This window comes from Lycium barbarum, chromosome 12 (assembly GCF_019175385.1).
Source record: "Lycium barbarum isolate Lr01 chromosome 12, ASM1917538v2, whole genome shotgun sequence".
Classification (NCBI taxonomy): Eukaryota; Viridiplantae; Streptophyta; class Magnoliopsida; order Solanales; family Solanaceae; genus Lycium; species Lycium barbarum.
The window spans coordinates 9,184,547-9,202,960 of NC_083348.1; positions in this window are offsets into that span (position 1 = coordinate 9,184,547).

The following is an 18,414-nucleotide window of genomic DNA, read 5'->3' on the forward strand; positions in this document are numbered from 1 at the left end:
TCTACGGGGCGTGTTTTCAAGCGAGTTTATGGAAGGTCTTCCTTCCAACGACCATAACCCCTCTATTAATTTGGAATTTGGGAAACCTTCCTTGTTGAAAGTTGTAGCCCCTTGAAATATCTTTCCAACGGTATATTATGGGCCTCAATCGGACATCTGTGCAAAAGGTTATGCCCATTATACGACAGACTGTCCGAGCAAAAGAATTTTGACGGACCATTTGACGGTCCGTAGAATATTTGACGGTCCGTATAACATTTATACGGTCCGTCAAATGGTCACAGAGGGCCACATTTTGCTGGGCAGTTTTACGCTTCATTTTTACAGTCCGTATAAATTTTGACGGTCCGTAAAACAGTTATACGGTCCGTAAAATGGTCACAGAAGACCATGTTTTGCTGGGCAGTTTTACGGTTCATTTTGACGGTCCGTAAAACAATTATACGGTCCGTCAAATTGACTCAGGCCAGCGTAAAATGGTCACAGAAACTCAATTTTTGCTGGGTAGTTTTACGGACCATTTTGACGGTCCGTCAAACAGTTTGACGGTCCGTAAAAATGGGCGTAGAATTGCCCGATGGGTCAGATTTTAAGATATTAATAAGAGACCCAAACTCATTTTTTTCATTCCCATTTCTCCTACACGACTCAAGGGTTCTCTAGAGACATCCAAACACTTCACATGCAAGAATCCAAATGAAACTAAAGATCCACTTCATTAATTCACAAAACTAAGTGTGAGAAACACATCAAATCCATTCAAGTCAAGAAATTTCATAGAAGGTGGAACTAGGGTTTTGTTCAAGTGAAGCTTTTCAACTCAAGGCTTATTCCTACAATAACTAAGGTAAGTTTTATGATGTTTCATGTTGATTAAAGTGTTGATAAGTTCTTGGGAGAATAGTAAATGGGTTTGATAAAGAGAATTATATGAACTATGCTAGGGTTTTTGGATTGTTGACTTGGGATTGTTGTATTCATATGGGTGATGAAGAACGATGTTAATTACATCTAATTAAGATTGTAGAATCACATAGAAGTCATAGAATGGGGATTGGGTGAAGAAAACACCATTAATGAAGGTTGTAGAGTTTCATGCCCACTAAGTGTTTGATAAAATGCTTAGATGACCAAAGCATGAATATTATTGCTAATATAGAATCCCTTTAACTTGTATTGATATAGATCAAAGTTGAGAGGGTTGACGAACATTGTATTACGCTCAAAGGCTGGAATTAAGGTATGTGAGGCTAACTATCTATGTTAGGGAATATTCATGATTCTCCCTATGCCTCATTCTTCATGCTTGTCAGAAATTTGACTCAGAACATAGTTTAGCCTAGTTTCATGATATGATATAGAACTGTTATCTTCTAGGGTTGCAGTTACAGAATTCGTTCATGGTTGTCACTTTGAACATCATGAACTCAACACTTAATCTTTATAGACTTATGCATTATTATCACATGAGTCTCAGTCAGTGTATAACCAGTTATTTGCAAGAGTCCCATAATCAGAAGCAGTTATCATGCTATCAGCTATAGCCAGAATCAGTTTTGTAAATTGTTAATGTTGAACACCTGTATCTGTACTTTTGGGCCCTAGGCCACAGTTTATGCATACGTATTGCTTGGGCCAGAGGCCACAGTTTTTGTGCACATTATTTGGGCCCTAGGCCACAGTTATATTTACAGTTTTACAGGTGATTCTTCATCCAGAACAGGGAGTACTTCAGCTTCTTGCTTTCCTGTTTAGTTCAGTTTCAGTTTTCAATTTTCAGTTTCAGTTCCAGTTCCAGTATTTTTATTGCTTCAGTTGCTTTATATACCAGTACAATTCAAATGTACTGATGTCCTTTTTTATTGCTTGGGGGCCTGCATCTCGCGATGCAGGTAACGATACACAGGTTGACGACCCAGCTAATTAGGAGTGCAAGTATCAGCTACTGGTGAGCCCCACATTCCTTCGGGGCGTTGTCAGCTACCCAGTTATTTCATTTTATAGACAGCTCTATCATTCAGTACTCTTAGAGGCTTCATAGACACAGTTCAGACAGTCAGATATTTATTATGATAGCCTTGTTGGCAGTTGTTAAATCGTTTTGGTTTAGCCATGTAGGCTACTGTCAGATATATTTCAGATTGTCTAAGTATTTCCGCATTACGATATTTCAGTGAGACTTTTAGTTAATCAGCATGTGTTAGTTTTATTTTATAAATTAGTTATGTTTTGGTATCACATGTTGATTCAGCCAGCCAGTTGGTTCGCTCGGTCACATGCAGTCAGGCACCGGGTGCCGTGTTACATCCAGGCCCAGGTTCGGGCCGTGACACTAGCATCCTGCCACAACAACCCATAATATCGATGCCACATAGGGCCACAACATAACAACATAAACATTTTTGGCAACACATGACCCAAAAGCATAAAATGAAATATACATACCTTATGATCTTGACGTCTCATCTTGGGCTTCTTCCAAGGGCTGAAATAAATGTGGGTATTTGGATCGCATACTTTCTTCTGCTTCCCATGTCATCTCCTCTCGTTTACTGCTTCTCCATAGAACCTTAACTGAGGCCACCTCTTTGTTTCTAAGCCTCCGTACTTGCCTATCTAATATGGCAATGGGTACCTCTTCATAAGTCAATTTCTCTGTCACTTGCACATCATTTACTGGGACGATCCTAGTGGGATCTCCAACACATTTTCGAAGCATCGAGACATGAAATAATGGATAGACTGACTCCAATTCCGGAGGTAGATCTAACTCATAGGCCACTTTGCCTATTTTGCGCACAATCTCAGATGGTCCAATATACCGGGGACTAAGCTTCCCCTTTTTTCCAAATCTCATAACGCCTTTCATTGGTGACATTTTCAAGAATACCCAATCCTTCACTTTGAACTCCAAGTCTCTTCGACGATTATCCGCATAGGATTTCTGACGACTTTGGGCTGCTAACAACTGATCTTGTATAAGCTTGACCTTCACAATAGCTTGCTGGACCAAGTCTGGCCCTATCAATTTAGTTTCTCCGGTTTCAAACCACCCAATTGGGGATCTACACTTTCGCCCATATAAAGCTTCATATGGTGCCATTTGAATGCTGGAATGATAACTATTATTGAAAGAAAATTCAATGAGTGGCAAATGATCATCCCAATTCCCTCCAAAATCTATCGTACATGCTCGTAACATATCCTCAAGAGTCTGAATAGTACGTTCAGCTTGTCCATCGGTCTGGGGATGAAATGCCTTGCTAAGGCTAACTCGGGTCCCTAAACCCTCTTGGAAAGACCTCCAAAACGTAGCTGTAAACTGAGTCCCTCTGTCGGAGATAATAGATACCGGGACGCCATGGAGATAATAGTCCCTCTGTCATAGGTCGTCCTGACCGGTAAGAAATGAGCTGACTTGGTGAGTCTATCCACAATCACCCATAAGGAATCATACTTACGTCGAGAACGGGGTAAGCCTGAAATGAATTCCATGTTAATCACTTCCCACTTCCAAGTTGGGATTTCCATAGCTTGCAACAATCCACCCGGATTTTGGTGTTCAATCTTCACTTGTTGGCAATTAGGACACTGAGCTACGAATTCCGCTATATCTTTCTTCATCCAATTCCACCAATATATAGACTTAAGATCATGATACATCTTCATCGCTCCGGGGTGAACAGAATAACGGGAACTATGAGCTTCTCTCAAAATCTGGTGGCGTAAACTTGCCACATCGGGAACACATAATCTTCCTCTACATCGGAGAGCTCCGTCTCCTGAAATGTTAAATGATGACTCCTTTTCCTGAGGGAGTGTATTTCTGTACTGCATTAGCATGGGATCCTCATATTGTCGCTCTTTCACTTCTGCCACTAGCGACGAGACTGCGGTATTCTGGATAGTAGCTCCGCTGCTACCTGAGTCCACTACTCGGACTCCTAGGCTAGCTAACTGTTGAAGCTCCATCTCTTTCTTTTATGGTCGTACATCACTTAGACTTCCCATCGACCTACGGCTAAGAGCATCAGCCACCACATTTTCCTTTCCGGGGTGGTACAGGATCTCAACATCATAGTCTTTTAGCAACTCTAGCCATCGTCGTTGCCGCAAATTCAACTCTTTCTGCTTGAAGATGTATTGAAGACTCTTATGATCTGTGTAAATATCCACGTGGACACCATATAAGTAATGTCTCCATATCTTTAATGCATGGACCACCGCGGCCAATTCTAAGTCATGGGTAGGATAATTCTGCTCATGTTTCCGCAATTGCCTTGAAGTATACGCAATCACCTTGCCATGTTGCATCAACACATAGCCTAGCCCAATCACCTTGCCATGTTGCATCAACACATAGCCTAGCCCAATACACAACGTATCCTTCCAATACCTCTGGAAGTGTCAGAACTGGGGCAGAAGTCAATCGGCCCTTTAACTTTTGGAAGCTACGATCACAAGCATCTGTCCATTGAAACTTGGCTAATTTTTGTGTCAACTTTGTGAGTAGTGCAGAAATAGAGGAAAAACCTTCAACGAATCTCCTGTAATAACCTGCTAAGCCCAGAAAGCTATGAACCTCTGTAGGAGTTGTGGGTCTTGGCAAAGTTTTCACGGCCTCAATATTTTGACTATCCACTCGAATACCATCGGCTGCCACAATATGCCCTAAAAATGCCACTGAGTTCAACCAGAACTCACATTTGGAAAACTTTGCAAACAATTCTCGAGTTCGAAGAACTCCAAGGACAATACGCAAATGATCCGCATGTTCTGCTTCGGATGTAGAATACACCAAAATATCATCAATGAATACGATTACAAATAAGTCCAGAAAGGACCAGAACACATTATTCATCAAATCCATAAATACCGTTGGCGCATTAGTTAGCCCAAATGACATCACCCGGAATTCAAAATGACCATATCTCGTTCTGAAGGCTGTCTTAGGGATATCTTTCTCCCTAACCCTCACTTGATGATACCCGGACCTCAAATCAATCTTTAAAAACCATTTGGCGCCTTGCAATTGATCAAACAAGTCATCAATCCTTAGGGGAGGATATTTATTCTTAATCGTTACTTTATTCAATTGCCTATAATCAATGCACATTCTCAGGGATCTATCTTTCTTTCGGACGAACAATACGGGCGCTCCCCATGGGGATGAACTAGGCCTAATGAAGCCTTTATTAAGCAAGTCCTTCAATTGCTCCTTCAACTCTTTCAATTCTGCGGGTGCCATTCTATATGGAGGAATAGATATAGGTGTGGTGCTTGGCAACACATCAATGGTAAAATCAATCTCCCGTTCGGGAGGAAGGCCTGGAAGCTCTTCCGGGAACACATCCGGAAAATCGTTCAATACGGGAACTGACTGAAGGGTCGGCGATTCAGCTTCTACATCTTGAACTCGCACTAGATGATAAATACATCCTTTCGTGATCATCTTCCTTGCCTTTTGATAAGAAATAAATCTACCTTTTGGTGATGCCGCATTCCCTTTCCATTCTAAGACTGGTTCTCCCGGAAACTGGAAACGAACCATCTTCATTCGGCAATCAACATTGGCATAACAAGAAGCCAACCAATCCATGCCCATAATAACATCAAAATCTACCATTTCTAGCTCATGCAAATCAATCATGGTATGACAGTCACAAATCGTGACTATACAATCCCTATATACTCGATTAGCTATTACTGATTCACCCACGGGTGTGGACGCCTCAAAAGGTTTGATCGACTCTGGCTCAACTATAAATTGATCCGCAATATAAGGAGTAACATATGATAACGTAGAGCCCGGATTAATCAAAGCATATACATCATGAGAGAATACCGATAATATACCTGTGACCACGTCAGGAGAAGACTCTAGATCTTGGCGTCCAGCCAAGGCATAAATACGGTGCTGAGGACCGCTAGTACTGGGAGCTCTGCCTCTACCTCTACCATGGCCGACTGGCGCATGTGAACCTGGCCCCGTAGGGCGCACAGATGTCGAAGATCCGGCTACCGACCCTGATGGTTGGGTCCTACCTCTACCATGTACTAAGGGGCAATCATGCATAATATGGCCTGGTCGCCCACATGGATAGCAAACATCTTAACACAATCGGAATTGACTCCAATGCGACTTCCCACACTGGGAACATCGTGGTATAGGTGGCCTTGACTGGCCTGAATCACCTCTAAACTAGGACCCCGAATAACTCTGACTCTTCCCGGGATGAGTAGATCTATCAAGGCTCTGGCCTGAAAACCGTGGAGGTGCACTGGTCATAGAATAGCCTGAATGTCTAGGGAACTGTTGCCTGTGTCCGCCTCTGGACTCACTTATTGGGCCCGAAGATCTGGCCCTCTTTCTATGTCCCCTATCCTGTTCACGTTCACTTCTCCGCTGCTATAGGCTTTCTTCTAAGTTCTGAGCATGTGCCTGAATGCGGGCAATATCCATACCGTCCTGAAGGGACGCAGTCAAGCATTTGTTCATCAGATGGGGCCCTAGGCCCTTTACAAATCTGTGTACCCTGTCGCCCATATCTGCTACCATAGCCGAAGCATACCTGGCCAAGGAGTTAAAATGGAGGCTATACTCTAGGGCACTCATGCTTCCTTGCCTCAAGTTCAAGAATTTATCGGCCCTTGCTCGCCGAACTTCTGGAGGCATATAATGACGGAGAAAAGCATCAACAAACTCTTGCCATACCGGGGGAGGTGCATTGGCTCCCCGTGAAGCCATCCATACTGTATACCACTGGATCGAGACATCTCTCAATCTATATGACGCTAGCTCTACCGACTCGGTGTCTGAAGCATGTATCAATCGGAGCGTCCTGAGCATACCATCGATGAAATCCTGAGGATTCTCCTCCGGATTTGACCCAAAGAATTCCGGAGGGTTCAAACTAATGAAATCACGGGCTCTTGCACTAACAGCCCTATCACTATACCCTGAACTGTGCCTCTGAGCCTGGGCGCAACCAATTGAGTCAATAAAGTGATGGTCTCTTTTACATCTTGGCCCGAAGCATTTGGTGGAGGAGCTGGAGGTGCTGGAGCTGGGGCTGAGGCTCCCTCACGCTCCTCAGAGACGGGCACTGTCTGGGAGGACTGAGATTGAGCCGCACCCTGGGACTCACTTTCCTCTACTACCGGTGGCGGTGCTTTCTTAGCCCGCTTCTCTGCCACCGTCTTGCCCTTTTGGGCTCCTGTAGTCTTTCCCTTTTTAGGCATCTCTGAAATACACAACACACGATTTAGGAGCAAGAAAATCCTACATCATAGCTCTATCGCACGATTCTTATGAAGAAAGAAGGCCATTTATTCTTAAAATGTCCGCAGCTTCTTATTTATAAGTGTGGCGTGAAACACACCCATAACCAAGACTCTACTAGACACGGCTCGTAGACACACCCTACGACTGAACTGCTCTGATACCATTTTGTCACGACCCGACTCGGGCCGCGACGAGCACCCGGTGCTAGCCCACCCGGGCACCCTCTTAGCTTACTCTTATGCTTACATCTAGGTGAGCCACATAATTATACATGCATTTCCATTCATTCGTCAACTAGTCCCATTTGGACAACATCACATTTATATCATCATAGGCATCTATGCCACATCAATGTACATGGGCCAACGTGGCCGACAAAATGATATACAAAACATAGGCCGACAAGGCCAAACACATCTATCCACACACACACATGTCTACGAGCCTCTAAGAGTATAACATATCACATTAGCGGGACAGGACCCCGCTATGCCCATAATATTAAACACAAAACAATGACTACCCAAAAGATATGGCTCCGAAGGAAATAGAGCTCTCTATGAAATCTCCGAATAGGCAGCTATGGATCAAGTCTGTCTCCCTGTGCACATGCGGGCATGACGCAACGTCCACAAACAAAAGGACGTCAGTACGAAGAATGTACTGAGTATGTAAAGCATGAGCAACATCAATAAATAAGCATCATGAACAACATATGAAATATCATAGGAGGGGCGAGACAATAATATCATCGTTATAGCGCTTACCTGCCTTTAGTAGGACTTTCCATTTTTCATACGTATTTGTACACCTACGTCATCATCCGTATTCCATAATAGTACTCGTACCATACTTGTGCTCATATTCGTATACATGTCCTTATTCGTATTCTTATACATAGTCTTATCACATTCATATTCATATTATATACATAGTCATTTCATATACATAGCATTTACATAGCATACCCGACCTCATAGGATCGGTATTTCATACATACTTGGCCAACTAAGGCTCAAGGTTACTCATACCTGGCCCTACCAAGGCTTCAGGGTTATCCGTACCATCTACAGAGGTGTGCGCGCATTTCGTAATCATATACATACTTTATACATATTCATATACATATATCCTACCCGGCGTTATAAGCTCGGGGTGTCATTATAGCCCTTCATAGGTACATGTAAGTATAATAGCCCGTAGGCACCTTTAGCATCATTATTATTATCATCATCATCCCTATCATCATCATTTTCGCTACATCTACATCTTATGCTTACTCGGCATATGGGGTGCGTAGTACAATCGTAGCACATATCGAGGATCGTGAGCTTATGAGCTCGGAGTGTCAATCGTTTGAATACAACATACTCATATAGAGGATTTAAGAGTTTGGCCAAGGAACCATGCCTTATGAAAGAAGGGTTAGCCTTACATACCTTTTCGTCGGACTATTCTACACTTGCACGCTTCCTTCCAATGCTAGCGTCTATACCTTCATAAATATCATAACAATGGCCATTAGTCATTCACATTATCCACATTATCTAGATTCCTTAATTTGCCTCTAATTCACCCATATTCATGGTGATAACATCCAACTTTGTCCATTCGTCTAAAGTGTCTAGTTCATGATCTTAGTACCATTTATAATGCATTCATATCACAACACGACAACATTCATGATTCAATTCAAATTATTCCTCAAAATGTCACTATTCATCATTCATGACCTACTTGACCATATTTTCTACAATCCATGTATTTCAACTCTTCAATACCTTAAACATCATGTAAAAATCATGAATCTTACCTTAGAAGTTGTAGTAACAAGCTTTGATTAATAATACTCCACTTTGAGCAAAACCCTAGTTTTTCTCCATTTGGATTTCTTGACCTAGATGATCTTTGATGATGTTATTACTCTTTATTCACCTTGTTTTATGTGGTTTATCCTTAAATATCCTTGAAAACTTGTATACTAAATGTAGAGAGAGGTTTTAGAGAGAAGTGGTGTAATGTTGTAATGAAATAAAATAAGTGTTGGTTCCCTTATTTAATGAATTGCAAAAATCTGTGTTGGGTGAAAAGTGGTCGTCTATGGAGGTTTACGGTCCGTATTCCACTTTACGGACCGTCCCTCGTGGACGTCTTTAACCATTTCCAGAACCAGAAACTTTGGCTGCATGCATGGTGATTTACGACCATGGTTTACGGGCCATAAATCACTTTACGGTCCGTCCTCCTGGTCGTATTTTACCATTTCTCAACTGGGCAGATAGTCAAAGTCTTGCATGGTAATTTACGACTGCCAGTTTACGGACCGTATACCAATTTACGGTCCGTATTTTGCACTTTACCACCACTGGGCAGATTTCAAATCTGCAACTTTTCATATCTCTTAGACTTCTCATTTTAATCACCCACGTCCGTGCACATGCATTGTTCACCTTATATCTCATCTTAACTTAGCCAACTTTCTCATCTCACATCGGATACCTTCGAAATCTCGCCTAAGGTCATCATACGTCGTTTCTTGCTCATGGACCTCATGCACTCATACTTATCACTAGTTCGTTCACTTACGTACCAACGGAAATTTTTTTTGAGGTGTAACACATAGTTGGTTCAGACCTCAGTTAAGAGGCCAGAAGCACTGTGGTTCGGTATCCAGGTATGTTAATGATTTCTTCAGAAGCATGTTTTCCGACTTATGAGTTTCAAGAGCAAAGAGATTAGCTACAATAGTAGACAAAGGTCTGTAAACCTATGATGTTAGTAAATTCAGTAGAAGTCTATGAAGGGTATGGGCGGATTTAAACAGGTTAAAAGTCAGGGAATGGATGACAAGATTTCAAGAAGGATAGAAGTAAGCGTAGGAAAGAGTGAGTAAATAACCAACGGAGACCTGTTATGGCGATGGTACGAATAAATGCGATATGTTAACGGGAAGAATGATTCGATAAGGGGATGTACCAGAACATTGGATTAGGGACAGAGTACAAGACTAGTATAAACATTCGAGGACGAATGTTTCTAAGGGGGGAAGCATGTTACACCCCGAAAAATTTCGTGTTACCAAGACTGTGGACGGCATAGTATGAGCTCAAGGGAGAGCAAAGATATACAAGGATTAGGGATGAAGATTATATGATCTGAGTATAAGAATATATATATATATATATATATGACATTTGCAGACCGTATGGAGTAAATCAGTTAACACGTTACTTGATGAATAGCCCTCGTAACCGTAAGCTAAGGTGGGGCTCACATGTCGGGGTTTTATAAAGGACATATGAAAATTGATATGAGTAGTACATGGGAAGTTGAGAAAATCTTAAGAAGGACCCTTAAGCCAAATATGGGCATAAGCCCTCCAAAAGGATGATTTAAGGATACGTTTTCGGATGATTTGACTGGGAGGGGCAAAAATGCTATCATAAGTTTGGAATTTAGAAACACACAAAATATTAAAGTTGTATGTAATTGAAAGATCTTTCCAACCATAGTGTGTGGACCCTAATACGATATCGGGATCAAGAATTATGACCATTTTAAGATAAAGACTCCAAGCTGCCAAATGGCTTTCGCGGGTCCCACTTGGGCATGTCGGTGGAACCAACTTATGAGGGGTATAAATACCCAATTAACTCCATGTTTTCAGTATTTTACATTCTCAATGGTCCTAGAAACTTCCCAACACAACCGCCAAACATTTATAGTCCATTAAATCAAGAATTTAACAAGATTACACCAAACTAGTCCACAAACGGTGATTGTCCTTGCTCTGACTTGATGCTATGGAAAGTTTGGTCTTGAAGGAAGTTGGTGTGGCTGAATTTATTCAAGTATAATGGATGTTCTTCATCGTATCTCTTATGTTGAGTTGATTTGAAGGTTCAGCAAATCTTAAAAGTGAAAATAGTTTTGGAGGAAAGGTCATAAAGTGTCGTGTTGTAGTTGTTGTGTTTATGGACTGTTTTTAACATGTTGTGACCCTGTGGCTGGGATGATTTACATGTATAGATATGGAACCTAATGTTGTTGGTGTGTTGATGAGATTATGCTCCTTGATTGGGAAGAAAGGAAGTGTATATTGTTGTTGTATGTTGAAAAACATCACGTGGGATGTTTTATGGAATATATTGGTATTGATAATATTGTTGTTGATGTTAGTATTGTTGTTGTTGTTGTTGGTTGCTGGATTGTGATTTCAGGCTAGGCATACAAACAGGGGAGATACTGCCTGAATTTTTGCAGATTCAAAAGTAGTTTGTTTAAGGACTTGAGATAGGCATATGACAATAAGTCTAATGGTAGTATAATTTCTCTTGAGTGTAGATTTGCAAGTTCAGGAGAATAAGCATTAATTCGTAAGAGATCAATCAGGTATGTTAAGGCTCGTTCCTTTCTTTCAAAGGCATGATCCCTATGGTACGAATGCTTCCATAACTTCTTTGTTTTCAAAAGATAGAAGTTTATGACTCCAAGGCATGATGCCTTTCCCGATAATCCATAAATATTTTCAAAAATGCCCGTATTTGTCCAAACTAGAGATTTATGATTCTATAAGCTCTTAGGATAATAGCGATGAACATGTTTTTTTTTATGATGATAATGATGATGTCAAAGATGAGAATATTTTCTAAGATAATTATGATGATGATGATTTTATGGTTAAAAGTCTCAAGTTATGAGATCAATGCTTTTATGAGATTATTAAGCTTATTTCATGATTTTCTCGATTTATTCATTGTTGATGGTCTCACCTTATAATAATTGTTTCCTGAAGGTGAGATAGAGCGATGATGATTATTCTACGATATAAATCGGAGATTACCGACATTACCAAGTTCTATTATTTCATTTTGCTTATCCACTGCACTCATCCTCATTCTTTATGTACATATATAAGGCACAATTGATAGGGGATGGCGTTGTGGCCTATAATGTGATGTTTATATATGTAAGGCACAGTTGATAGGGGCGACGCTGTGGGCTATGATGTGATGTTTATAAATCTAAGACACAATTGATAGGGGGTGATCCAGTGTCCTATGACGTGATGTTTATATATATAAGGCACAATTTACAGGGGGTGACGTTGTGGCCTATGGTGTGATGTTTATATATATAAGGCACAATTGAAAGAGGGTGACGCCGTGGCATATGATATGATGCTTATATATATAAGGCACAATTGATAAGGGGTGACGCCGTGGCCTATGATGCGATGTTTATATGTAAAAGGCACAAGTGACAGGGGTAACGCTGTGGCCTATGATGTGATATTTATATATATATGAGGCACGGTTGGCAGGGGGTGACGTTGTGGCCTATGATGTGATGTTTATATATATAAGGCACAATTGACAAGGGGTGACGATGTGGCCTATGATGTGATGTTTATATATATAAGGCACAGTTTACAGGGGTGACACTGTGGCCTATGATGTGATGTTTTTAGGGGTGACGATGTGGCCTATGTTGTGGCATTTCTATAGATATATGTGGTTTTTTTTATTTAGCCGTAATGATTTATTTATCTTTGCACATTCATTGGAATGTCTCAGATGTCTTCAATGATTTTATGTACATATTGATTTAAAAAGGTTAAAGTTGCATGTATGATATCCGACTTAAGAGGCAATCAAATGTACAGGTCATCTTTATTCCCTATTGTGTTCTATATTTCTTATTATGTTGTTAGTCATGCCTTACATACTCAGTACATTGTTCGTACTGACGTCCTTTGTTGTGGACGCTTTGTTTCATGCCACACAGGTGTATACAGATGAGTAGAGGGCATTGGTTATAGGATGTTCCCAGGCTATCAGCTGGATTGGTGAGCTCCATCTCAGTTCGGAGTGTTGCTGAGCCAGAGTACTTATGTTATGGTATCTCGTGTATGTTAGAGACTTTTGCAGATAGTGTCATGTGGATAGTGCGTCGAGATGTCAACAGTTGTGTAAAGCGACCATATAGGTCGATGTGTTTTTATGCTTTATTTTTAAAGATTTTATTATGACTAAAGGTTTTCTTGAATTAACGATAAGGGAGAAGTCCCTAATTTGACGAAAGAGTTTTATTGAAAATTTTTTTTTTACATAACGGAGCGCCATTGCGTAGATTAAAGGTTCACCAAAAGTTGTGAATCCTGGTTGGAATAGTAGTGTGGCACTCAGCCAAGTAGGGTCTTGGGTGTCTGTCGCGGCCCTCCGGTTTGGGTCATGAGATTGATCTTCTCCACTGCTTGCCAAATCAAATCTGGCCCTATTAACTTAGATTCGCCAACTTCGAACCATCCGATAAGTGACCTACACTTTTGCCCATATAAAGCCTCATACGGGGGCCATCTGGATACTGAAATGATAGCTATTATTGTTACACCTCGAAAAGTTTCATGCCATTTGTGGTGTAAGTAAACTAACGTAAGCCCGAAGAGGTCATGGAACCCTTAAATGTTTAAAGAACACTTTTAACAAGTGTTACGAAAGTGTCTAAAGGTTTCGGGATCAAGCGAATTGAAGGAATTAAGTTTGTCAAAACCTTGAAAAAACATGGCAGAACTTCAACAAGAAATTTTGGTCCAACATGAGAGAGGTATATCTCCTAGTATATGAGGAGTTACGGAATCCATAACATGTAAATTGAAGTTCAGTGAGTCTTCTTTCCAATGCAACTGACATATCGCAATTCGGAGGAATATGGGACAAAGTACAGTCCGTATAAAAATGTAAGTCCCGTATATTTTAGACATACCTTACCCAAACTTTCAAGAAAGTTGAAAATTCCCCCCCCCCCCCCCATCCCCCCCGCGCAAGTATGGGATGAATAGTAGCACGTTCTTGAAAGTATGGGATGAACAGTAACACGTACTTTGCCCGAATTTTCCAGAGTCGCTGGACATTGCCCATATATTGATTTCCCCATGACTTGCGCCTCATTTTTCACCGAAATAAATCCCTAATGTCTCTCTAAGTTTCCTCTAACATCCATGATTCCCCAAATCATTTTAATAGAAGATCAAACTCCAAAACCCTCAACTAGTTCATAAAAAGTATTTGTTCTTGCTTCTCCATGGAGTAGTGGTGAACTTGGTCTTGGAACAAGTTGTATGAGTTGGAGTTATTCAACTACAAGGTATTTTATTCATCCTATCTCTTATGTTAAGTTGATTTGAAGGTTTAGCAAGTCTCCATAGTGGAAAGAGTTATGGGGAAAAGTCATAAAATGTTGTGTTGTAGTTGTTGGCTATGAATTGAATTTGAAAAGAAGTTTTGGATGGATTTGAATGTAATTTCTTGGGTATGATATTATTGATGTTGTTTGATTATTATGCAACTTGATTAAAGAAAGAAAAGGTGATGAGAAGTCCAAACATGAGTTAGGAACTATGTTGAGTTCAAGAACTATTTTGAGCATCTTGTGGCTGAATTGTTAAGTTAATTTCCATGAATATGAGTAATATCTAATGTTGTTGGTGTGTTGATGGGATTATACTCCTTGGTTAGGAAGAAATAATGTGTATATTGTTATTGTTTATTGGTATACTTTGGGTTGTTTGGTGTGTATTCTTTATATGGACAGTGAAAGGAGTATTTAAGGAATTCTGTAAGCTTGTTGTTGTTATTGTAAGACTGTTGTATATGTTGAGGTGATAGAAGATATAAGGGGAAATGCTGCCCAATTTTCGTTAGCTCATTTATTAATCTTATTTGACCTTGTAAGCGTTTAAATGACTTGCCCTTAGTGTGAACATCTTGAATGTAGATTTACAAGCATGGAATGATAGGCGTTGAGTAGTTAAGGAGACGATAAGGTATGTTAAGGCTAACCCTTTATTTCTTAAGGCATGATTCCTTTGTTGTGAGCCTATACATGATATCCTCAATATCCCTATTCCCAAAAATGCTAGTAGCTCATGATTCTCAAGGTTCTTATGATATTGTTGACAAGTGCTCTTCATGGTGATGATGATAATGAGTCCATTTCTAAAGATACCAAAGTTTATAGTTCTTAATGTTCTTATGTTATTATTGAGCTTGTTTTATGATTATTGATGTTATTCCCTGATGTTGATCTCATCTTATGATTTGGTTCTTTCAAGGTGAGATATGTTCATGATCATAGTTCCATAATGATGATCAAAGGTTTACCGACCTTACGTCACTCCTATAGAGTTATAGCTTTTATTAGGGCTCTCATGCATACTTTATATATATGTATGTATTTTCTTACACCACGTCGCGCTATAGTCGGCCGGGCAGGCACATAGATGTGCACACTACTGCAGTGGGGAGATTATGATGTTACCCTGGATGCAGGATGCCCCGGATGCGGGATGATATGATATATGGATCGGGCTGCACGTTACGCAGCACTAACATATATGGATCGGGCTGCACGTTTTGCAGCACTTACATTTATGGATCGGGCTACACGTTCCACTGCACTAACACTTGTATTATATATGTATGAAAATGTTTTTTAAAGCTAAGCATGCATGATATCTGCCTTAAGAGGTACAAGTTTATCCCTTTTATCTTATGTTCTTTTCATAATTTCATTATATTGTTACTCATGCCATACATACTCGGTACATCATTCGTACTGACGTCCTTTTTCTTGTGGACGCTGCGTTCATGCCCACAGGTAGACAAAGAGACGATTCAGACTCGTTGGCTGCCATCTCAGCGTCGGTGTAAGAGCACCCCATTTGTTCCGGAGTCGCTGTCTAGTTGGTATGGTTCTTTTATGTACAGATAGGTATGGCGGGGTCCTGTCCCGTCCTTATTATGTTATGCATTCCAGTAGAGGCTCGTAGACAAATATGTACAGCTAGATGTTTTGTGACCTTTTCGGTTCCTCTTGTGGTGTATCATTATTTTGGTAGCCTTGTCGGCTCGAGTACATGGGCCCAATTTGATAACGTACATATATATATGTATAGCTCTTTCGGGCTTGTGTCCCCTGCAGACTATGCGATATATTAGCTAGCACAATGGCCCACTTAGGTGTGGATATGAGATGCAAGTCATGGCTCTCCGATTAGGTCGTGGCAATTATTATATGGAAATTTGATAAGTGGTAATTGATCATCCCAGCTACCTCTGAATTCTATCACACATGCCTGTAGCATATCCTCAAGTGTCTGAATCGTACGCTCAGCCTACCTGTCTGTCTAGGGGTGGAATGCTGTGCTAAAACACACCTGCCCAAACCCTTCTAGAAGGACCTCCAGAAGTTAGCTGTGAATTATGCATCCCTGTAGGAGATAATAGATATCGGAACACCATGAAGTTATAGTATTTCCTTGATATAAAGCTTCGCATAATCTTCTACTGTATAAGTAGTCCTGATGAGTAGAAAATAGGCTGATTTTGTAAGTTTGTCAACAATTACCCATATGGAATCGAACTTATGCTGAGAACGAGGCAAGCTTGTAATGAAATCCATATTAATTTATTCCCACTTCCAAGTCGGAATCTCGATAGCCTGCAATAATCCACTAGGCTTCTGATGCTCAATCTTCACCTGTCGACAATTAGAACTCTGGGTAACAAACTCTGTTGTGTCTTTCTTCATTCCATCCAACTAATAAACTTCTCTAATATCATGATACATCTTCGTAGTCTCAGATGAATAGAATAACGGGAATAATGAGCCTCTCCCATATCTGACAACGTAATCATGCAACATCGGGAACACACAGTCTGCCTCGACATCTGAGGACTTCATCTATAGTAATCTCAAATGGTGTCTACTCCTTCTAAGGAGTTGTATCTCTATAATGGACTAACATAGGTTCCTTATACTGGCGCTCCTTAACCTCGGCCCCTAAAGATGAGGCTGTTGAATCCTGAATAGCAACCCCTACATCGCCTGAGTCTAATAATTGAACTCCTAGGCTAGCTAACTACTAAAGCTCACGAACTACATAAGATAACCCACCCATGGATCTAAGGCTAAGTGCATCGGCTACTATATTTTCCTTTCAAGGATGATACAAGTTATTAATATCATAATCTTTCAATGGCTCTAACCAACGCCTCTAACGCAGATTAAACTCCTTCTGCTTGAAGATATACTTAAGGATCTAATGGTCTGTATAGATTTCAACATGGACGCCATATAAGTAGTGAATCCACATGTTCAATGCATGAATCACCGCGGCTAACTCTAGATCATGGGTCGGGCAGTTCTTCTCGTGCTTTCTCAACTGCCTCGAAGCGTAACCTATAACCTTTCCGTGATGCATCAACACACAACCTAACACAACACCTGAAGCATCACAATAAATGACATCGCCTGCCTACCCCTCCGGAAGTGTCAAAACTGGTGTTGAAGTCAATCTGTTCTTGAACTCCTGAAAATTGCGCTCAGTAGTATTAGTCCACTAGAACATAGCTGATTTCTGAGTTAGCTTCATCAGTAGTGCATAAAGGGAAGAAAAAACCACTCTACGAATCTCCTGTAATAGCCTGCCAAACCTAGAAAACTACGAACCTCCATGAGTGTTGTGGGTCTCGGCCAAGTCTTCACGGCTTCAATCTTCTGCGTATCCATCCTGATACCTTCATCTGAAATAATATGCCCCAGAAAAGTCATAGAGTCCAACCAAAACTCACATTTAGAGAACTTTGCATACAACGTTTGAGTCTAAAAAACATTGAGGACAACACTTAAATGATATGCATGCTCCGCCTCAGATCTAGAGTATACTAGAATATTATCAAAAAACACAATCACGAACAGATTTAGGAAGGGTCTAAATACGTTGTTCATCAAATCGATAAATACAGGCAGGGAATTAGTCAACCTAAACGACATTACACGAAACTCGAAGTGACTATACCTTGTTTTGAAAGCTGTCTAGGCAATGTCTTTCTCTCTAACCCTCACCTGATGATAACCTGATCTCAAATCTATCTTCGAGAACAATTTAGCACCTTGCAACTAATCAAATAAATCATCAATCCTCGAAAGTGGATACTTATTCTTTGTTCTTACCTTACTCAACTGCCTATAATGAATACACATTCGCAAGGAACCATCTTTCTTCCTCACAAATAACACTAGTATTCCCCACGGTGACGTACTAGGCCTGATAAAGCCTCTCTCAA